Source organism: Delphinapterus leucas, chromosome 11, assembly GCF_059928025.1.
Source record: "Delphinapterus leucas isolate spDelLeu-1000000601 "Yukka" chromosome 11, BTC_Dleu_Yukka2, whole genome shotgun sequence".
Taxonomy (NCBI): Eukaryota; Metazoa; Chordata; class Mammalia; order Artiodactyla; family Monodontidae; genus Delphinapterus; species Delphinapterus leucas.
The window spans coordinates 60,436,613-60,460,308 of record NC_143139.1 but is presented as its reverse complement, the minus strand read 5'-3'; the positions used below and the strand labels follow the sequence as shown (position 1 = coordinate 60,460,308).

Here is a 23,696-nt window from a genome sequence, read left to right as displayed (position 1 = left end):
TAGCTGTTATTATTTTCATAATTGTTCCTAAGTATGTACTTTTACATTCATTTTGTGTGTGTAACAATCACCTATCTAGTCCTAACAGTACATTCAGAAACATTAAATAAGCCAGGAAGAATTTTAAGGATGGAGAAACCTTCCCAATACTCTGAAATCTAATTACTCAAGTGCTGTCGACTTCAGGCTCACAAATTACCTGAGAAGCAAAGTGAGGGAAAATTGCTGTTTAGAGAGCAAAGGCTAGGGTTTTTCTCATAAAGCACGAGGAGGATTAATTGATGAAACACTAGAAGAGGAAAACACCTAGTTCTTAATTGACATGGGTTTTGTTTCTTTTATGGGGTGGATCTAAGGCATTCTAAGTTCTCTGTATACCCAGGCAAAGCTTCCTCTTTCTCCTGCATATTCCCTTCCCTGAAATCCTTTCTTTATTCCTACTCATCCTTTAGGTTTCAGTTTGGATATTATGTCCCCTGAGAAGACTCCCCTCCCTCTTGAGCTCTGGTAGGAACCTGTTCTCCCACCCTGCAATTACAGCACTTAGCATATGCTGCATTGGAACCAATAGTTAACTTGTCAGCCTCTCCCATTGGACCACAGATCCCTGAGAACAGAAAAATGATCTATTTTGCTTATTATTGTAACCTTGGCACCCAACACAGCACTTTAGCACACGGTGCATGCTCCATAGAATTTTGTTGTATTATGTAGGACATCCCAAGACCTCTAAACTTTGGTGCTGGTGGCTCTTATTAACTTTGCATGTTAGTAAATGTGGATGCTGGCGGAACTGGGTGAATCTAAGGCTTTTCTGGACACATTTTCATGTGCAGGGTATATAGGAAGGATGGATTAGGGTTCTGGAATTCCCGAGGCAGTGGGAATGTGCTTCAGTTTCTACTTACTTTGCTTCCTTCCTCCTCCCTGCTTCAATCTTCAAATTGAATCTTTAATCCTAAAAAAAAAAGAAAAAAAGTCATCCCTGATAAATGTACTGCAGGGATGGGACAAGATCTACAGCAGGCATTAAGATGGGAAAGAGGCCAGTCACTTTCCTGTTTACTTTTTGTGCCATCACAGAATACAGCCATATTTGTTTTTCAGTTGAAAGGTCAAGGCGGAGCCTTTATCGGTGAATGAACGGCTTGCTGTTTCCTTTTCCTTTTTTCTGGCATTAGGCTACTCTGAGTCTTCCTCCAAAGGTTTATGAGCATCTTTGCTCTAGTGGATAACGTGGGGTTAAACTTCCTTTTGGAGGAGATAAACCTTTCCTGAGTCAGTCAAAGGCTTCTTGTTATTCAGATTCCTTTGTAAGTGTGGCAGGTTAACCGGCTGTGGCCTCTTCTATCATCTCATCTGCCTGTTTATCTTACTTGTTCATTTCTCTCTGCCAATGATAGGAACTGGTCAGGCTGTGTGTACAGTATATGCAAAATGATGTTGTTGTTTTGTCCAAGGAGGAGCCCTTTACCTTTTTGCTACTTGAATGAGAAGAAAAGGTCTATTAAGATTGTGTGGGTCAGTGACTTGACAGATATCAATGCAAGCCTGAATAAGAAAAAGAATTTCTCCCTCCTAAGCCATGGCATATCAGTTGTACAGAAATACCACTTTGGGAAACAGTCTTCAGGAGATCCTCGATGAGCTTATACAGTCTCAACAGATTACCCCCCAACTTGCCCTTCAAGTTCTACTTCAGTTTGATAAGGCTATAAATACAGCATGGGCACAGAGGGTCAGGAACAGAGTCAATTTCAGGGGCTCTCTAAATACGTACAGATTCTGTGATAATGTGTGGACTTTTGTATTGAATGATGTTGAATTCGGAGAGGTGACAGAACTTATTAAAGTGGATAAAGTGAAAATTGTAGCCTGTGATGGTAAAAATACTGGCTCCAATACTACAGAATGAATAGGAAAAAAAATGTCTTTTTAATGCTATCCTGTTATTGTTCATCGCTTTTTGAAGAGAAGCATAGAAGAGACTTTTTAAAAATTTATTCTGGCATTGCAGAAGTGACTGCACCGTGCTGTACTATCAGAGAGTTCCAGCAGAAAGAAGCTTGTAACTCTGTACCTTCTTACATTACCTTTATTATACAGCATGAAGAAACAGAACTTTTTTTTTTTTGCCGCACGCGGGCCTCCCACTGTTGTGGCCTCTCCCGTTGCGGAGCACAGGCTCCGGACGCGCAGGCTCAGCGGCCACGGCTCAAGGGCCCAGCCGCTCTGCGGCATGTGGGATCTTTCCGGACCCGGGCACGAACCCGTGTCCCCTGCATGGGCAGGCGGACTCTCAACCACTGCGCCACCAGGGAAGCCCCAGAACTTCGTTTTACGACAAATCAAACATTGTGGCCTTCCTAAGACCATTCTTTAATAAATTCATTTTAAAACTCAAAAAAAAAAAAAGGTTTGTGCTAGGTAATGATTATATGCCTCTATCTCTTTTAATTCCTGCTTTAAAAAGGAAATGACTCATACGGTAGATAAACTGGACTTGAAAGACTGTCTAGCTTATGCAAAGCTCTTATTTACTAGTCTCTTTCATTCACAGGGAAATAGGGACTCGAGGACTTTGGGAGTTCCTCCCTTTTCTGTTTTCTGATAGGCAGTGACCTAAATGATCTCTGGAAGTTTGTTGTTGTTGTCAGTTTTCCCATTTTTTTCCTGCCCTTAACGTGTCCCTGACGCAGCCTTTCCTTTCTCTGTTGAAAATATGAATTACATGAATGTGAGAGCAGAGACCGGAGAGATACTATAAAAATTTCTTCTATCTTACATTCCTAACTCCTCAAAGCCTCAGATCCTTCATCACTAATAGCTCAAGTCTGTCTACATGGGGCTTCATCTACTCCCTTCCTGACTTCCAGGGTTTAGTAAAGCAGTTTAGAGTACAGGTTAGAAGCATGTGCCTTAGAGTCAGCTAGACCTGGACTGGTTTCATATTAGCTGGTAGTCTTGGAAAAGTCATTTAACCTCTTACCCTGTTTCCTCACCTGTTAAATGGGAATCCCAGTAATACCTGGATCACAGGACTGCTGTGATGGTGACATGAGAATTTATGTAAAGCACATGACTTAGTATGTGGCCAGTGGTAAACTCACTCAGTATTTGAGATTATTATTAATAAGAATTTTATTTGTAAGCTTAGTCTTTAATTCTCTCACTTTCTTTTTTTTAATGTCTTTTCTAAATCATGTCTTCAATTTATTTATTTATTTATTTAATTTATTTATTTTTATTTTTGGCCGTGTTGGGTCTTTGTTGCTGTGCGCAGGCTTTCTCTAGTTGCGGCGAGCGGGGGCTACTCATCGTTGCGGTGCGAGGGCTTCTCATTGCAGTGGCTTCTCTTGTGGTGGAGCACGGGCTCTAGGTGTGCGGGCTTCAGTAGTTGTGGCTCGTGGGCTTTATAGCGCAGGCTCAGTACTTGTGGCGCACGGGCTTAGTTGCTCCATGGCGTGTGGGATCTTCCCAGACCAGGGCTCGAACCCGTGTCCCCTGCATTGGCAGGTGGATTCTTAACCACTGTACCACCAGGGAAGTCTTCAATTTAAACCACTATTTTATTTTTCAGTCTTTGTTGAATAAATGAATCAACAGTGACTGAATGATAGTGGTCTATGTTCCCAATGATAAGAGCCAACTATATTCTCAAAAATTCTCATTTGTTCCTCAGATTCCTAGGTGGGCAGATCAATTGCAGGGTGAGGAGTTTATTCTGCCCAGTTACGGAGTTACAGGGGTTCCTAGAGGCCTGATTCCTCGCCCTGCTCACTGGCTTATGAACCGGAGATGACCTCAGGCTGGTGTGATCCAGATCAACTCGCATTTGAGCCAGGTCCCAGCCAGACAGCAACAGGGCAGGGCACTAGGCAAACAATCCTCTCTTGTTTTCCCCTCCCTTAAAATATCCTTTCGTACACTCATAGATAGCTATTAACTTGACCACAGCTCATATATTAGTTCAGGTATAAATGACTAAAGAAGGAGTGAACTCATTTGAGTTTTTTCTCGTAGGTTCCACTTTTAACTCCTTTAATATTTCTTTTGCTCTATGAATATTGCTTTGGTGCATATTCATTGGTTTGTTTTTTCCATGCCATTCTCCCACTCCCAACTAACCAGCTAACCAGTGGTAAGTAGAAACTTGAAGGCTTTAAGTTAAAGAGTTAGTGACATGGGACTTCCCTGGTGATGCAGTGGTTAAGAATCTGCCTGCCAATACAGGGGACACGGGTTCAATCCCTGGCCCTGGAAGATCCCACATGCTGCAGAGCAAGTAAGCCTGTGCGTCACAACTATTGAGCCTGCGCTCTAGAACCCGCGCTCTAGAGCCCGCGAGCTACAACTACTAAGCCTGTGCACCACAACTACTGAAGCCCGCACACCTAGAGCCCGTGCTCCGCAACAGGAGGAGACACCGCAATGAGAAGCCCGCGCACCACAACGAAGAGTAGCCCCAGCTTGCCGCAACTTGAGAAAGCCCGCGCGCAGCAACGAAGACGCAACGCAGCCAAAAATAAATAATAAATAAATAAATAATTTTATATTAAAAAAAAAGAGTTAGTGACATAGTCCTTCCATTCATGTACTCAACAACTATTTGGAGCATCTTCTCTGGTCCAGGCAGTGTCTTCAATGTTGGGTGTATATTAATTTTTTTAAAAAAGAGAGACGTGGACCTTATCGTTACAGAACTTATAACTGAGCCTCATCTTTACGGGAGATTTAAGTGTTCTTTTAGGACCCATCCAGCACCCAACCTCACACTTTTATAACTGTCTTAATTCTATTTGACTTTCACCTCTATCCCACTTCAGCCATCCTTTTACATAGGCACTTCATAGGCATTTACAATTACACTTGACCTTGTCATCACCCAGAGCTGAAATCTTAAACTCCATAGACTGGCTTGCTAACCACAGGCTTATAATTCTTCCAGCTTTCTCACCTCCATTTTCCAGCCATGCATTTTCTTCAAGACTTCCGGTTCCTTTTTGTCCCTATCATGTCAGTCACTTCCATATTTTCACATCCTTCCTATCCAGCCTAGACAGGATGATGGCTTAATGCTTCACTTTTTCTCTAGTCAATACCATCGTATCCCTTCTGCTGTCATATTCTTCAAGATCCTTACCCTGTACCAATGCAACTTCTTCACTTTCACATCTAGCCTTCTGAAGGCTGCTAGGAAAAAAAGTCACTCAGCTTTGTTGCAACAAATTGATTGTGTTCAACTTTAGGCAGACTTACAATGCTGCATATTTATCTTTCTATGTGTCTTGGGTTATCACTTTCATTCCCCACAATTGCCTTATTTTTTTCTTCTGGCATTTAAAAGTATGTATTTTTGGTTTAAAAACATTTTTATTATGGAAAATTGCAAACATTTGTAAAAGCATAGAGAATAGTGTCCTAAACCTCCACATATCTGTTACTCAGCTCGTGACCAGTCTTGTTCCATTATGGCCTCTATCCCACCACCAAATTATTTTAAATCAAATCTTTGACATCATATTATTTTATCTGTGAATACAGTACGTACTCTAAAAGATAAGGACACTTTAAAAAACTAAGCACAATAGCATTATCTCAGTAAAAAGTTAATAGTCATTTTCTAATACCACTAGACATACATACAGGCAGTTTTCACATTTCTTTGTTGCCTTTTGACTTTTTAAAAAAAGTTTGTTTGAATTAGGATCCAAATAAGGTCAATATTTTGTGATTGGTTGACATGTCTGGTAAGTCTCTTTTAAGGTAAAGTTTCTTCCTCCTTTTCTCTTTTTCTCTTTATATACATATACGTATAGTTTTTGTTTGTTTGAAGAAGCCAGGTCCTGTGATTGCTTTTGAAACCATTGCTATATTACTGTGACCAACTCTCTCATTCCTGACAGCTGATCGGGATTTACAGAAAGAGTCTCTTAACCAGTACCCTTAACTACCTATACTCCTATTAGCACTTGCATCCATCCTTCCCTCCTCTGCTGGTCCTGAGAAAAGTGTCCCTTCTCCCTTCTATCTAAGGCTAATTCTTCCATCAGCGCCCTTGGTCTCTCTGCACCAGCTTCTTAGGAAACGCCCTCCATTTTTTATCCTCCCTCTCTGGTATCTTCAGCCTCTCCCTGACTCTATCGCTCTCAGGACATAAACACTGAAGGGCTCTCTCAACTATACAAACAAAGTAACCAACCAAATAACACACACGTACACACACACACACACGCACACACGCACGAGTACCCTCGGCCTTGTGTCTCATTTGGATTTTAGTCCCATCTCTCACATTCCTTTTAAAACCAAGCTTCTAAAAAATCTCTTCATTCATTTTTTCCACACTTTCAACTTCCATTTACTCCCTAACCCACTGCCTGACTTCAGTTTCTATCACTCCTCAGAAATAGTGTTTTCCTTTCCAAGGGCACTAAAACCTCCTGACTAAATGCAATGGCTATGGTCTGAGTCTTTATTTCATTTGATATCTCTGCAGCATTTTACAGTGTTGGCCACGCCATGCTTCTTGAAACATCCTTCAGCGTCCATGAATTGGTTTCTCTTGGTTTTCCTCCTACTTCTGTGATTGCAACTTCTCAGTTCCTCCAAAGGTCTTCCTTCTTTATCTGCCCTGGATTTAAGCCTTTCGTGAGTTCTATGTACTTTCCCCAGGTGATCTCATATATTCCTATGAATTCAACCATCACCTTACAAGGACTCCCAAATAGATATCTCTGGCTCTGAAATGTCTCTCCTGAGATCTGGGTCTATGTAGCCAATTCCTATTGGACAGACACTTTGACATCCCTTAGACAATTCAGACTCAGTTAGCTTAATTCATCCATTATCTTCCCACTTAAACTTCCTCTACTTTCTGCCTTGTCTGTCTTTGTGAATGTTACGACCTGGTTACTCAAGCCAGAAATTTCGTCATTATCCTTGATGTCTTCCTCTCCCTCCCTGTTCTCTTTTCTCCCGTTTCTAATAGATCACCAGCTGATATTTATCTTAATATTAATTGCCCACTTTTCACATTTTTCTTTGAAGCTCCTTTCATCTTACATAGATGACTGCCATAGCCATGGGTCATTCTGCCTCCTGCCTAGGACCCTCCAGTTCACTTCCCACAATGCTACCTGATCATATGAAATCCTTCAACGGCTTTCCATTCCTCCAGGAAAAGAAAGAAGCTTGGTAACACAGTGTATAAAGCCCTGATTAGGTCTTCACCTCTTCAGCCTCCTTGTCTGTCATTCCCCATTCCCCATCTGATACTCAACCTTTGCGCTTCAGCTCAGGGGTCATCTCTTCTAGGAAGTCTTCTCTGCCCTGTAGTCCAGGTTAGGGGCTCTTCTTATCTATCTGCCTTGAGAAATCCCCCCATGATAGGCTCACATCTCCACCCTGTCCTCCTTCACCTACTGACTTGGCTGGTGCTCACACACGTAGCTACCTAAGTCATGGACCAGCCCAGCTGGGAAGGATCTCCTCCTCATTTTGCCGGTAAAGATTTTTCTGTTTGCAACTTGCTGTCTTTAAGGAGGGAAGCTTTTAGCAATTCAAACACTGTTTACCAAGGACCTGCCATGGGCAGGGCTCTGTGTTAGACATCTTCAGGGTATACAGAAAGAAACCCTTCCCTCAGGTTGCTTAGTGGGGGAGGGGAGATAAAATATCCACTTAAATAAACAGAATGCAATCAATAAAGAGGTACAGCTACAATGCTGTAAGACTTCAGAAGAAGGTGTGATAAAGGGCCCTGAGGTCACCAAGGGGGTCAAGGAAAGCCCTGTTGGGGGGCTAGTGTTTGAGCTGAGCCTTGAAAATGGATGGATCAAGAACAACTATGGAGGGAAGAGCATTTGGGGCAGAGAAGCCTGTGAAGGGAGAGGCAGAGACTAACTTGAATTTTAAACTATGGGCATAGTTTGCTAAGTATCTGTCCTGGAATTAGCAGGCCCTTTCATGCTCCCTTAAAAAAGAAAAATTACAGAGACTAGATAGCACCCAATCATGAATCTTCTGCAATTTGAAAAAATATTTATATAAGCATACATATATTGTCCTGTACCATCATGCAACTTTGCCTGTCTGCTTTTTCCAAAAGCTCGAAAGGCAAAAATATTTTGTAACATTCATTTATGTATTCAGGAAAGAGTTACTGATCTTCGCTAAGTGCTGGGCTTAATGGCATCTGCAAAGGTAAGTAAGACAAAATCACTGCTTCCAAGAAATCACAGTGTTGTGGGTGTGGTAAGAGATAGAAAGGTTATCAGAGGTTAGAAAACAATAAGGTAGTGGATATTGTGACACAGGTCTGAATAGGTTGCTGTAGGAACTGAGCCCCTAACTCTGGCTTGGGGGTAGGAAAAACCATCAAAGAAGAAATGAAATCTGTGAAGTAGGCAGGGGTGGAAAAGTGTCCCAGAGAGAGATACAATATGTGAGCAGGGAATGCGAGGTGAGAAAAGGGGACCAGGGTGGGTGGCTTTTTGTACTTTTGCAGATTTGCAAAAGGGTTTCAGCAGTCTTTCTTCCCTGATCTATATTGTTTATAAAAGAAGAGGGGAAATAGATTAAGTAGGTGGAGAAATACCACAAGGCAGAGGAGAAAGGCGAGGACCTGGTTCCACAGCTCTGTCTCTGCAATTCATACGCTGGGCAGTTGAGAGTTACTTAATATCTCTGGGCATCTGTCAGTATGGGCTCTGGCTTAGTGATCTTTAAAACCTTTTCCAGCTTGAATGATATGGGGCCCTGTTTTCCATGACTTTCCCTCTGATGATAAAGCTGGACATATGTATGCTGATGGGTCAAGATCTTTGGTTCATTATTTGCTGAGAAACAGCAAAACCTGTTTTCAGATTTTTTTGTTTTTCCCCATGATGAGCAGTGTAAAGTTTTTATCCATTGTCAGCTGTTTTCCTTGGAGTGAGGGAGGGAAGCACCAATTCTTTTAAAACATTCTGACACCTTTCCTTGCTACAGTATCAGTACTGCCCTGAACTACATAATATGGTGATAAGAACTGAAATTATTCATTGACATTATCATGGGGCTATTTTGAAAACATTATCTCATGTTCATTTCCTAGAATATCATCAAGTCTCTGCAATGTCAGTTCCTTAAAAGAGCATGTTGTTTTTGTTCCAACTGCAGCCAAACTGTGTTCGTGAATTGTGTCTTCAGTACTGCTAACTTCCTTCTCTGATACTGTGACCAAAAGTATAGCTTTGAGCAAACTATGCCGTAGCAGAATCTGACAGAATTTGCTAAATTTGAAGCTAGCTGTTTTCAGTCATTTATCTTTACTCTTTATGTAGGTTATCTACATTGTAGGTTACTTATGGCATATTTCAACTCCTGGACTGAACTTCTACCATTATTACCTGTGGTGTTGTCATCTCTCTCCTCATATCCCCATCCTCCAGCAAGTCACCACGTGCTCAGGCAAAGATAACTAATTAATCCTCATGTTAGGCCAAGCGTCCTTTCACAGCTGAATTCAGCATGAATTGATATTTTATATATTCCCAAAGATAGAAAAAGCTATCATATTATCTGAGAGTTTAGTTTGACTTGTTTCCATTAATGTGGAAGATTGTTGTCTAATAATCAGAAACTTCTCTTGTCTGACTTTAAATCCTTATTCATGAGACCAGATGAAGTGAGCATTAATTAGTTTTTTTTTTGGGTGTGTGCTACGTAGGCCTCTCCCGTCGCGGAGCACAGGCTCCGGACACGCAGGCTCAGCGGCCATGGCTCACGGGCCCAGCCCCTCCGCGGCACGTGGGATCCTCCCAGACCGGGGCACGAACCCGTGTCCCCTGCATGGGCAGGCGGACTCTCAACCACTGCACCACCAGGGAAGCCCTCATTAGTTTTTATATGGAAGGATGCTTTTAAAAAGTTCTAACAAGCTCCAATTTTCTTTGCCTTTTATCAGTCAATTCATGCATTCACTTATCCAAAACAATTAATTCATTTTTTATATTGCTCTCTAAACTACTTATATACAAAGCTAATTTTAGGCAGCATCCTTAAATAAGGTTAAAGCAATATTAGTTAAGGGGGAAGACAGTCAGCAGTGTTTTATGATAGCCAAAGGCAGAGGAGCACAAGGTAAGGTAATTTGGAGCTTCTGGGAAGCCCAGGGGCTTGATGGCTTAGATTTCAGTCCTTAGAACTTGTTTCAGTAACAGTCCTGCCTCTACTACATGAGTCATAAACATTAGAATAGGCCATACCTTCAGCCAGATGCCGTGGAAAATAGTTTGTTAAAACGCAAAAACTGGATGGCTATGTCTCATACTCAGCATGACTCTCAGGACTGAGTCTCTTAGGCCTGCTAATTACTTTTTGAGTGAATTAATGTATAGTAAACACGGGTAAGGATGTTGCCAGAGCATTATTAGCCAATGAGCAGAATTCCTTGCAAGGCAGATGGAGACTGAGACCAACTACCTAATGAATTTACATAAAGGATCACATGAGGCCGCTACACAGAGAATTTAGCAATAAACAGTTCTGTCAACTCTTGACCTTTTCAGCTGTAGCCTTTCTTCCTGTATTTCTATGGAGTAACACCTAGTATATAGTGATCAAGATTATGCTTATTTAATATAATACATTTTTTCTTGTAAAAGTATCTTTGTATATCAAACAGTGCTTTTTAAAATTTATGCAAGCACAGTGCCTTGGAAACTACATTTCTCTGTTATTTTTCAGATCATTCTTCTGGATACAGAAATAATATAATGAAGGTGGGATAAATGCAAAGATTTTTATTGAACACTGCCTTATTTTAGATACTTTTTACTATTTAATACCTCATGTCTGCTAATTTAGGGGGAAAAAGTATTCTTTTGAAATCTTCTTTTGCGTAGGTTATTTTACTTGTTATTTTCTGGGTCTGGACGGTACAAAATGACTGATAAAATAGGTAAATGGTAATGAATCTAGTTTCACAAGAACTTGACAGCCTCATGGCCTTTAGCCAGCCCCTCAGAACACCTACTCTTCTCTTGAACAATGACAGCAGGGCTGGGAGATGAGTAGCGCATTTACTCGGTTTTTCAACACTATGGGAAGGACCGTGGTGGAAAGTCAGCTAGAAGCTGACAATGCTAGTTACAGAAAAGAGAACTTTGAAAAGGAGTGAGAATGAACAGATAAAAACAGTTGACTCTAGGTAGGAGGTTGGTGGATGATGAACTAAAAAGTGTGGGCACTCTGAGATTGAGGTTCAGGATGATCAAAGAACAGGGTGTATTCTGTGACCAAGGGCCAGGCTGTTTACATAGTGAGCGAAGCCATCCCATTTACTGTGTGTGCATTCACGGAGCCTTGGGGTGTGTGTTATGTGTGTGTGTGTGTGTGTGTGTGTGTTGGGGGCTGGAGACTGAGGCAGACTGGAGAGAGGACAGTCTCCATCTAATCAAGTCAGCTGCTCTGTCCTTAGCTCTAGCCGATTGTTGCATGTCAACCTCATGTGTTACCAGTTTTCAAAAGACATGGGAAATCTGATACCTTAGAGGGAATAATCAAATGTAGCCTTAAAAGCAATTATGTGAGCCAACTGACCGTATCTATGGGCTGATAGGAGCCTCTGGTCACCAGCTGGCCATCTTTATTCTAAGCTGATTTCAGAATTACATCCTACCTGTTGAGACTTTTGCTACTTGTTAACTGGGTAGCCTTAATACCTGCATCTGAATAATGACTCCAAGAAGATTTAGCCCATTGGGTTGTTTAACTCAAAGAGTTTATGATATCCTTTAGTGGGAGGTATGTTACCTCTGAGTTCTGAGAGTCCCTACACTGCCTATTAGTAGTCCCTACTCATGGAAACATCTTGGGGTCATGTCCTAAATTAGGATAATCAAAGGTCTAAAAGAATCCTTAGAAAATGGTCTACAACTTCCTGGTCAAAGGAAGATCTTACAGAGGCTTTATGAGCTAGAATGACTCTGTGTGTGTGTGTGTGTGTGTGTGTGTGTGTGTGTGTGTGTGTTGGGAAGCAGTTGGGAGGGAGAGGAGTTGGGGGGAAGAATCCTGGAAAGTAACCATAGACCCCAAGAGCAGTCCTCACTGTTAACAGTTGCTCCAGTGACTAAAGGGAGTTTCCTCCCCTGACTGTGGGCCTCCAAGGTTTCCCAGCTGATTACCAGATTTTCAGAAGCAGCTTGAGTCTTCTTTCCTCTCTGGTCCCTTAAGGATTGAGGGGTTGGGTTAGAAAGAGAGAAACGGATTAAATATCCTAAAGATTAAATGGTGGTTTTATATTTTGATTATCAGTGTTATATGTGAATTTTGTCTGTTGAAAAAATAAGTACAATGGTGTGTTAGTGTAGGTTCATCAGTTGTGACTAATGTACTCTGGGAGGGGGGATGTTGATAATGGGGTAGGCTGTGCGTGTGTGGGGGTGAGGCTGTACAGGAAAACAGGAAAAGCTGTGTATTCTCTGTTCAGATTTACTGTGAACCTAAAACTGCTCTAAAAACCAAAGCCTATTAAAAAAAATAAGCACACCTTCTTCTAGTTCCTTTTCAACTCTTAGTACTCTATAAATTCATACATACTTATGGTGAAAAATGTTGGGACCCTTGTTCTGGAAGGAGTGTGCTAACATATTCCTTTTCTCTTTTTTCTTTACTCTTCCCTTTACCTCCCACCTGTTTATAGAGCCGCTAGCTTTGAAATCTTTTACCCTCCCTCTGAGCTTCACTCATGCTCAGGCGGGGTGTCTGGTACGTAGCAGATGTTCAGTACATTTTATTGACTGTCTGAGTAAAGGAAGGAATGAATGACCCTGGCTTGGAAATCGCGAGCCTTGGTGTGACGTTAGCCTCCATTCCAAACTCAAGGCGTATTTTGTTTTGTGTTAGAACTCTGGCAGTTTGGGTTTTTTTTTTAACCTACACTTATTTATTAGGAGTTAAAATGATTCCTATTTTCAGAACAGGATGTTATAAATGGAAAATGATTTTAGACATCATTTAATCAAGTACTGGCATTTTTTAGATGACAGTTCATGTGTCTGTGCTCCTGTGTGTTTGAGGAAACAGAGGCCAAGAGAGATTTCCTGATGTGTCACTAGGCTGGTAGAGGGCAAGGTGGATAATTTGAAGCCCAGTTCCTCTGACTCTTAGTAGCACGTTTGTGACATGGCTATTCTCAGAGAAAAACCTAACCTAGGCGGGTGCTCTGGCTGGTGACAAACGCCACACTGGTGGTGCCCTTCTTCTATGGGAACATGGATGTAACTTGTAGCTTTTCCTTGTCATCAAGCTAATTTCCACCGCAGAGAATGTTTTTACTTCTAGGGAGGGCTATGTGGCTTCATTTTGCCCCAGAGCCGAAGTTTTTAATGGGCTTCTAATGTATATATGTGCATATATGTATATATATTTTATATATATTTCCCATCTTGCTGACATCAAGGAATTCTGAATGTGATCTTGTAGAAATTCAGATTCCTGCTGAGAGAAGAAAATTCTATAAAGTGAGCCCTGCTGATAACCTATCCAACATTATGTTTTATCTGCCCGATCAAAACGGGTGTGAGTGCAAACACTTATCTTAGGCTCATCTCAAGTTAAGCACTTTTCTCGTCGTTGGCTTGGAAACCTCACCTGCCTGTGGTGAGAGTATGCTCACATGTAAGCTGGCAACAGAAACAGAGCAGGCATTCTGTTGAAGTGTGATCTTCAAGAGCATCAAGATGTCATTAAGAGAAGACTGGGGCTTCCCTGGTGGCGCAGTGGTTGAGAGGCCGCCTGCCGATGCAGGGGACGCGGGTTCGTGCCTCGGTCCGGGAAGGTCCCACATGCCGCGGAGCGGCCGGGCCCGTGAGCCACGGCCGCTGAGCCTGCGCGTCCGGAGCCTGTGCTCCACAACGGGAGAGGCCACAGCAGTGAGAGGCCCGCTTACTGCAAAAAAAAAAAAAAGAGAGAAGACTGGAAGTCCTTTGTAATTAAATGGAGAGAGATTGAGTTCACTTTATGTTTAATTCTCTGGAAAATATTTGTAGTCTTTGCTTGCCATCCTTGCTAAATCATTGTTTTCCTGGCTGCCTACTGGCGCTCCCCACCCCCTCCCCAAGCATCGAAGAGTGGTTTTGGAAAAGACTAATGTTAGCTGTGGGTGCTTTTGGACCTTTGGATTGATTGAAAGAAGAGGCAGAAACTGAGCCAATGGGGTGGATGATCCATAAAATGATTTAAGAAGTAGGAAATCCTTAGGGCCTATTTTAGACAAAATGGTAATAGCTGGGTAGGCCTCACACCTTTTACTGATTACTCTTTATCGCTTCTAGAAAGGCGCTGAGGATGCATTTTACACTTTAGTATAAATTACATTAGTTTCACTCTATTCTTTGCATTTTAAAAAAGAACTAGCTCAGACTCCAAATATTTTTGGTCCCATGTGGCCATGAAGGTTCCACAGTAAAGATACAAGGAAAAATTTTCTGGGTTTAACTGAATTGAGATCTGATTAGATCTTAGCTTTAGTATTTCCCTCCCTCCCTGTCTGCTTTCATTTTTTCCTTCCCTCCCTCCTTCCTTTTCTCCTCTTCCTCCTTCTCCTTTATCCTTTTCCTCTCTGTTCCCTCCCTCCCTTCTTTCCTATCAAGAGAGGAAATGGAAAGAGAAGGGTGAGGCTGGGAAATGTGCTTTATAAACTATTCCTGCCAGGATAGAAAATAAATTACAATTAATCAATAGTAAAATTTAGACTCTTGAATATAAATAATTTCCCTTCTCTGCTTTTTGTCAGATGAGTAACTAGGGCTTGGCCAGAGAAATTTCATGATGCTTCAGGCTGGACCTCCATTCTAGGGGTCCCTCCTCCCTCCCCGTGAAAGGCAAGGGGAGGAGAGCCCAGGCCTCTGTGCTGCACCCTGTGTGACGGCCTGGCACTCCAAGCATCCGTCTCCTGGAAGCAGAGGGGCAGCCTTGGCCTAGGCTGTTCCTTTGGTCCCCGGCTGTGTGTAGAGGGTCTGAGGTGGTGAATACGCAAGCAGCAAAAAGTCCTGTTACTTCCCTCTCTTTCCTTCCCCACTATGAGCCTCCCATAGCGCCTGGTCCATGGTGGGGAGCTCAGAATCTGTTGGTTGAACGAAGCATTATGAGACAACTTTTGGAGCTATTTTCTCAATCTCCTTAGAAGTTTTCAACTAGTACTTTCTGGTTTGTACTTTTGTGGGTTTTTCTGGCCATGCTGCACGAATTGCGGGATCTTAGTTCCCCAACCAGGGATCGAAGCCAGGCCCCGGCAGTGAAAGTGCTGAGTCCTAATCACTGGACCGCCAGGGAATTCCCTGTGCTATTTTGTTTTAATCCTCCCCTCCCTTACCACTGCTCTTATCCTAAAAACATAACAGTGTATTTCAGATAATATGTGGATATTTATGCTTTGAGCGAGAGGGCATTAGGTATTAGAGAAATAGAAAGGAGAGTTTCAGTAGTTTTTCCCTGGATATAATTTAAAGCAAGATTAAAAAAAATTGCTAGTCTCGGGACTTCCCTGGTGGTCCAGTGGTTGGGACTCCGAGCTTCCAATGCAGGGGGCCTGGGTTCCATCCCTGGTCGGGGAACTAAGATCCCACATACCTCAACGAAGCCTGCGCGCCGCAACTAGAGAAGCCTGCGCACCGCAACTAGAGAAGCCGCAACTAGAGATCCCGTGTGCCGCAACAAAGACCCGGCGCAGCCAAAAAAAAAAAATTTGCTAGTCTCAACCCATTAGTGGGTCATCAATTCAGTATAGTGAGTTTCAACTTGCAACAGCATTTTCTGATAAAGAAGAAATTGATAGGAAAGGGCCAGGGTGAGCTCTGTTTGGTGAAACTTCTGTTTTAGTCACACACCCATGTAAGGGTGTGTACTAGGCTGTGATGTAAGCGCGTTTCTTACAGTGGGTCCCTAGAGTTTGAAGCTATTGATCTAAGGCATTCATGCTTTCTTGGCTCAATTTAAAGTAACAAATGCTGTCTTTATAAGATCTTAAATCCCTCAGTCAACCACTGAGCTTACATTTCCAGTGAAGACTTCACTTGACCAGAAGTAAAACCTTAACAAATAACAAGGTAAGTAAATAGTTTAACTATCTATTTGTACCAGCTGTACTAACGCTGAGCTAGTGGCTTATACAGTCAGCTCTCCACTGCTCCAAATTAGCTGTTAGCTGATCACACTTTGTAAAGAGGTCATCCACTTATTTAAAAAACCCTATTGTATTGTATTGGGAAGACGTGAGAACAAACTAAAACTGTTGTCAATGGAGATGGAAGGGTTTTTGTTTTTTTCCTTTGTTTTATTTACCCAATAGAGCCCTGGAACAAACACGGTTTTATCTGGATCAGGACATTCGATTGTGTTGGATACACGTGCTCAGAGGCAGAATAGAATTTCAACGTACAAGAGCAAAGCTCTCGGTGACATCCTCTGTTCCTTTCGCAGCCACTTGGCTGACTTGTTCTGCAGTCAGGATGGGTGACCCCCTGATGTGCTTATCTGTTTGGCCAGTTATCTGAATGGGGTCTCTCCAGAGTCCCTAGGCCTCTGGAGTGGGATTGTGTCATAGGACATGCGTGCTGGGCTGGTGTTCACAGCTAGAGTGGAGGGCGGCAGAGGTGTGCCTGGCTGGGCTGGGAAGCCCATCTCAGCTTGCTGCTCAGGACGCCGAGCCGGCGCTTGGAAAGGCTGTAATGCCCCACACATGGCCGCCCCCTTTTGGATGTGCGGTACTCAGACCCAAGCTGCTATTCAGTCTGACAAGGATGGAGGTTTTCATGCAATTTGCCCTGCATTGTACACAGGAAGGCACAAAGAAGCTAATTGATTTATAGACTTCTTTTAGGGAAAACAAAGCATACAAAACAAAACAAAACCCTAACAAAACTTAAGCTCTATTTTCCCATCTGAACCTGGTTTTGTCTTTCCTAGAAATAGTGCTTCTTGGATGGATTCACAGCTTTGGAAATTCCTCCTGTTGTTGAAGGGCTTTGAGACAGGTCAGTGGGTAAAGCTCACTGAAGCTGTTTTTATTTTTATTCTGTCCAAGAACTAGCCCACTTTCCCCCTCTCAGAAAATATAATGGTTCCCCAGACTCAGGAGTTGGCAGATGGCTCATGGTAATATATTGATGTTCCATTTAGAAATCTACCTTTAAATGTTGTCCTTGTTCTCTCCGCTCCCTCCTGTTATTTGAGAGGTCAGGGAGGGACAAAGACGTGCAGGAGGAAGGCTGTGACTTGCTGGTGATCTCCCCCACCGCCAACAAGCGACAGGGCATCCCAGTGTGCCGAGTCTGGACCCCTTGAAGATGCTGTCTGCCAGTTGAACTCCTTTTTTATGTGCAGATCTAAAAGGAAAAAAAAATAAACTGACATCTCATTATGGCAGGCATTCACTTCAAGTGTGGACATCAGAGACAAGGCTTTGACAGGAAAATGCCTCCTGTCCACTCTCCCCAGCCTTTATTCCAGGACCTTTGAACTCTCATTGTTACTGATGGTGATTAGTGAGAAAATGGGAGAAGAGGAGAGGCGCATTAAATGCTATGGATCGGCCCATAGGACTTTTCATTCAGTGGAAGAAACTGGACACTCATGAGTGAGTAGGGGATGGGTCACTTACATCTTGATTGTTAAGTTGCTGGACCATCTAGGCCTCTTGTTCTCCTGTCACCCTGTTATTTGGTCATTAACCCAGCTGCCCAGGGATTGAATGCTGGAAGGATGAGGGAATAAAACTAAAAAGAGTTTTGGGTGAAGGTGGGCAAAATGTACAAACTTCCAGTCATAAGATAGATAAATCCTGCGGATGTAATGTACGGCGTGGTGACTATTAAAAGAAAGAAAGAAAGAAAGAAAGAAAGAAAGAAAGAAACTAAAAATCCACAAGTGAGCATTTCCATTAGAGAGTAGACACATCTGATTCTACTTAATAAAAGAGAGTTGAGCTCATCTTTGTCCCACACATGGTAAAGGAGGGCATCTCCTTAGTCTGCTCTCTCCTTTCCAGCTACCGCGTTCTAGTCATCTCATTTCGCAGGGTGTTTGACTAGTCAAGCAGTTCCTGACCCCAGGCTAATTAAGAGTTAATTGTATGTCTGTTCATTACATTGCTTACTTCCTAGTCTCAAAGTAAGAGCAGTTGCTCACACTCCAAACCTGGGCCAGGAAGTAGCATCGGATGCTATAATTCAAGGTGTGAGGAAGGCTTTCCCCCATGATCTTTCCCACCATCCAATCACAGCACCTGAAATTAGAGAGTTATTCATTTGTGCTAAAACTTACCTTTATTTTTCCCAAGGAGAGGTAATACCGTATCTATTTTTAAAAGTTTTTCACTTTTCTATGTTTTTGAAATTGATATGCTTTAAAAGTGATGAATATATTACAGCGTTTTTTCCCAGCCAAGTTTTATTAAATTTATAATGCATTTTCAGTAGATGGGGGCTTAGAATGTTATAAATATGGTATATTAAACAGTTATTAGTTAATCATATCTAAGTATGAATTATTTCAGAATTTTTGTTTCTGGAAAGTTACCCGAGAAAAGTGCTTTGTGGAATTAGGAATGCTAATATATATTAATATTAAATTAATATTAATATTAAATTAATATCTATTGAGCACCTTGCAATGTTCCAGGCTCCTCTTTTATTAACATGATCTCACTTGATCTTTCAAAGAATCCTATAAGGCAGTGATTACCTTGTATTATTACTCTTATTATTATAGAATTTTGGCTCAAATAATTTAAATAAGTTTCATTTATTTGTGTAACAAATATTTATTGAGCATCTAGTAGGTACCAGGCATCCTTTTTTTTTGTTTTTTTTTTGTGGTACGTGGGCCTCTCACTGTTGTGGCCTCTCCCTTTGCGGAGCACAGGCTCCGGACACGCAGGCTCGGCGGCCATGGCTCACAGGTCCAGCCGCTCCGCGGCATGTGGGATCTTCCCGGACCGGGGCACGAACCCGTGTTCCCTGCGTCGGCAGGCGGACTCTTAACCACGGCGCCACCAGGGAAGCCCCCAGGCATCCTTTTAAGTACTAAGGAGTCAGAGATGAATAAGGCAGGTACCGTCTCTGATCTCAGGAAGCTGACTGTGATAAACAAGCAAACCAATACATGAGATAATTTCAAATATTAAGTGCTGTGAGGAAAATAAAACACAGTGCATCTGGGAATCACTGATTGTGGGGATGGTGGAGGGAGCAGCAGGTGTGAAGCAATGAGGGCTTGCTTAAGGCTTTGTGACTTTTCAAGGTCACCCAACTAGTGAGAGGCTCTGAGTTTTAATCCATTTCTGGGATAGCAAGCAGCAGTGGCATGCATGAAAAGTTTCACTTCTTTAAGGTGGCTCTGTGAAAATTATTGGAGCATGTGGAAACAATTTTTGCGGAACTGGAACGCTGCCAGGACACCTGGCCTGTGAGGACACCCCCCTCTCGGAACATTAGTGACTTCAGAGGAAGTATTTGTTTTCATCATTTCTGGAGGTGGCATTGTTCTTTGATGTTTTCTCATTCTGTCTGCCTGACGACGACACCAGAATCAGACTTTTTCAAGGCCTCTCTCGCCTAATGAACTAGAGGCTTTGGAAAAATCTACCAAATAATAGAAATATTTCTCTTTCAGCTTAACTGCTGACCCAGACTAGTCAGAGAAACAGCCTTTCAAAGGATAAATCTATGAAATTCCATTTCTGGGGGCAAGTGCCTTGATTTGCATTGAGCATTGTTGTAAATGTCAACTGTCCAGCTCCCACTGTCAGCTTGAATGGCCATCAGTGTTTATCCTCCCAAGAATATTTCACAGACTTATTCAGCGCATGGTTAGAGGCTGTGAGGCTGTACTGTTTCTTGTTAATGACAATCATGCCCCTCTTATCTGTCCTCCTTCCTTTTTCTCCTGTGAGCCACTTTGAAATTTTCCAAACTTATGATGAAATGCTGACTTCACTTAGCTGGGCTGTTAGTTTTTCTGGGCTGCTCTGCTGAGCCGGCATTCCCATGACCGATCTTGTGAAAGCCTGGGAGGGGAGCAAGATGTGAGCCCGTTGAAGAGACTGAACAAAGGGACAAACTGGAGCAGTTTTCTTCCCTTGCACCTGGAAGTAGATGGGAAGAACCCAGGGCCCAAAATCATTCCAAATCAAAAATACTGGAATGTAATGTGCTGTCCTGTTTACCACTGTATCCCCAAGACCTAGAACATAGCGGGTGTTGAAGAAATAACTTAGTGAATGATGATCATGGCAAGTTGTCTCTACGAGCTTAACCATACCCTGCATGGTCTCCTCGGTCCCTTTCTCTGACCGCTGCTGGGCTTTTGCCAGTTGTTTGCTTTTGAGGAAGGGATTGAGACTTAGAAAGAGTGGGGGAAGGCTTGTCCTACTGCCGGGCTTGATTGGCTGCAGTGATCATGGCTCTTTTTCCAGCCACAGAGCACTTTGTGTGTGATAAATGATACAGAAACATACCCCTGGTAGCCAACTGGCCCCTCACCAGTTCTTTGTAAATAGCAGCCAGAGACAGCTCTGGTCTTGTGCCAGGCTAGAGACAGCCAGAGGAAATCTCGCAGGTTCCTGTCCCTCACATGGGGCTCATCATACCTCTACAGCTGTTGTCTCAGCTCCAGATACTGGTCGATGAAGTCTTTGTACTTTTCCTTCAGAGACTCTGGGAAGGAAATGTCATTTTCCCACTTCCCTCTGCCCGTCTCTGTTTGCTTTGGCAGAGAATCGCTTGGTGGTCCTCTCTTCTCTGCTCTCATCTCTTTGATTCAAAACGATCTCTCCTGCTGGTTGCTTCTTGTTCCTGGAGATATGAAATACAGGCGTGGCTTTGATAGAAATGACAAGAGGGTGTGTTAGGTCGCTTGAGGGGTCTAGATGAACAATTCTGTGTCTTAAACTTTATTTCACCTGTCCTTCCAAGTGGCATCTTAACACTGAGACAGTCTAAGAAAGAGAATTTATATAAATGAAATGTTTAGTCCAATGACTGAGGGGCTGTGTTGCTATGTTTTGTGGCTTTTGGGACTCAGACATTTTCATCCTTTAACACCTGAGAATTTGGGAGATGTCTTTCTTATTATGTTATGTCACACATTAATTAATTGGCTTTTTTTTTTTTTGGTGGTGGTTAAAATAATGGTGTCATTCACAGTAAATGAAATCTTAGATTTGATAAAATAAGGCAGTTAATTCTGGCCAGAAACGTCTCAGTGTTTTCTAAGACCTTATTTTTTAAAAGCAGTTTTAGGATTACAACAAATTTGAGAGGGAGGTACAGAGATTTCCCATGTACTCTTTTCCTCCACACATGCATAGCCTCTCTCATTATCAACATCACTCACTGAAATGGTACATTTTTTTTTTACCAAGGATGAACCTACACTGACACATCATAATCACTCCAAGTCCATAGTTCACCTTAGGGTTCACTCTTGATTTTGTACATTCTCTGGGTTTGAACCAATGTATAATGACATATATTCATCAATATAATATCATGTAGAGTATTTTTACTACCTTATTCATCATCTCCTGCCCCCCTGGGGTAACCGCTGATCTTTTTATTGTCTCCATAGTTTTGCCTTTCCCAGAATGTCATGTAGTTGGAATCATGCCGTACGTAGCCTTTTTTCAGATTGGCTTCTTTTACTTAGTAATAGGCATTTTAGTCTCCTTCGTGTCTTTTCGTAGCTTGATAGCTCATTTTTTTTTTAGCACTGAATAAAATTCTATTGTCTGGACATACCACAGTTTCTTTATTCATTCACCTACTGAAGGACATCTGGTTGCCTGCAGATCTACTTTACTAGTTATGAATAGAGCTGCTATAAACATCCATGTACAGGTTTTCGTGTGGACATAAATTTTCAACTCCTTTGGGTAAATACCTAGGAGCATGATTGCTTTATCATCTGGTAAGAGCATGTTCAGTTTTGTAGGAAACTGCCAGACTGTCTTCTAAAGTGGCTGCACCCTTTTGCATGCCCACCAGCAATGAGTGAGAGTTTCTGTTCTTCCATATCCCCGCCAGCATTTGGTGTCGTGAGTGGTCTGGATTTTGGCCATTCTAAAGCTGGGTAGTGGTACCTCATTGTTGTTTTAATTTGCTTTTCCCTGACAAGTGATATGGAGCATCTTTCCATATGCTTACTTGCCATCTGTATACTTCTTTGACGTCTGTTAAGGTCTTTGGCCCATACATATATATTTTTTTCCCTGTAATTGATTTCTAATCTCATAGCGTTGTAGTCAGAAAAGATGCTTGATATGATTTCAATTTTCTTAAATTTACTGAGGCTTAATTTGTGACCCAAGATGTGATCTGTCCTGGAGAATGTTCCGTGTGCACTTGAGAAGAAAGTGTAATCTGCCGTTTTTGGATGGAATGTCCTATAAATATCAATTAAATCTATCTGGTCTATTGTGTCATTTAAAGCTTGTGTTTCCTTATTAATTTTCTGTTTGGATGATCTGTTCATTGGTGTAAGTAAGGTGTTAAAGTCCCCCACTATTATTGTGTTACTGTCGATTTCCTCTTTTACAGCTGTTAGCAGTTGCCTTATGTATTGAGGTGCTCCTATGTTGGGTGCATATATATTTATAATTGTTATATCTTCTTCTTGGATTGATCCCTTGATCATTATGTGTGTCCTTCCTTGGTTCTTGTAACATTCTTTGTTTTAAAGTGTATTTTATCTGATATGAGTATTGCTACTCCACCTTTCTTTTGATTTCCATTTGCATGGAATATCTTTTTCCATCCCCTCACTTTCAGTCTGTATGTGTCCCTATGTCTGAAGTGGGTCTCTTGTAGACAGCATATATATGAGTCTTGCTTTTGTTTCCATTCAGCAAGCCTTTGTCTTTTGGTTGGAGCATTTAATCCATTCATGTTTAAGGTAATTATCGATATGTATGTTCCTATTACCATTTTCTTAATGGGTAAGAAGAACGGATTGGGTTTGTTTTTGTAGGTCCTTTTCTTCTCTTGTGTTTCCCACTTAGAGAAATTCCTTTAGCATTTGTTGTAAAGCTGGTTTGGTGGTGCTGAATTCTCGTAACTTTTGCTTGTCTGTAAAGGTTTTCATTTCTCTGTTGAATCTGAATGAGATCCTTGCTGGGTAGAGTAATCTTTTTTTTTTTTTGCAGTACGCGGGCCTCTCACTGTTGTGGCCTCTCCCGTTGCGGAGCACAGGCTCCAGATGCGCAGGCTCAGCGGCCATGGCTCATGGGCCTAGCTGCTCCACGGCATGTGGGGTCTTCCTGGACCGGGGCACGAACCCATGTCCCCTGCATCAGCAGGCAGACTCTCAACCACTGTGCCACCAGGGAAGCCCTGGGTAGAGTAATCTTGGTTGTAGCTTCTTTTCTTTCATCACTTTAAGTATCTCATGCCACTCCCTTCTGGTTTGTAGAGTTTCTGCTGAGAAATCAGCTGTTAACCTTATGGGAGTTCCCTTGTATGTTATTTGTCGTTTTTCCCTTTCTGCTTTCAATAAATTTTCTTTGTCTTTAATTTTTGCCAATTTGATTACTATGTGTCTTGGCGTGTTTCTCCTTGGGTTTATCCTGTATGGGACTCTCTGTGCTTCCTGGACTTGGGTGGCTATTTCCTTTCCCATGTTAGGGAAGTTTTTGACTATAATCTCTTCAAACA

The 23,696-nt window shown here is 42.2% G+C and overlaps 1 pseudogene; it reads left to right on the top strand.

The window, feature by feature from the left end:
- Positions 1 to 23,696, top strand: part of LOC149748036 (transcription initiation factor IIA subunit 2 pseudogene) — a 30,274-nt pseudogene extending 6,578 nt beyond the window's left edge.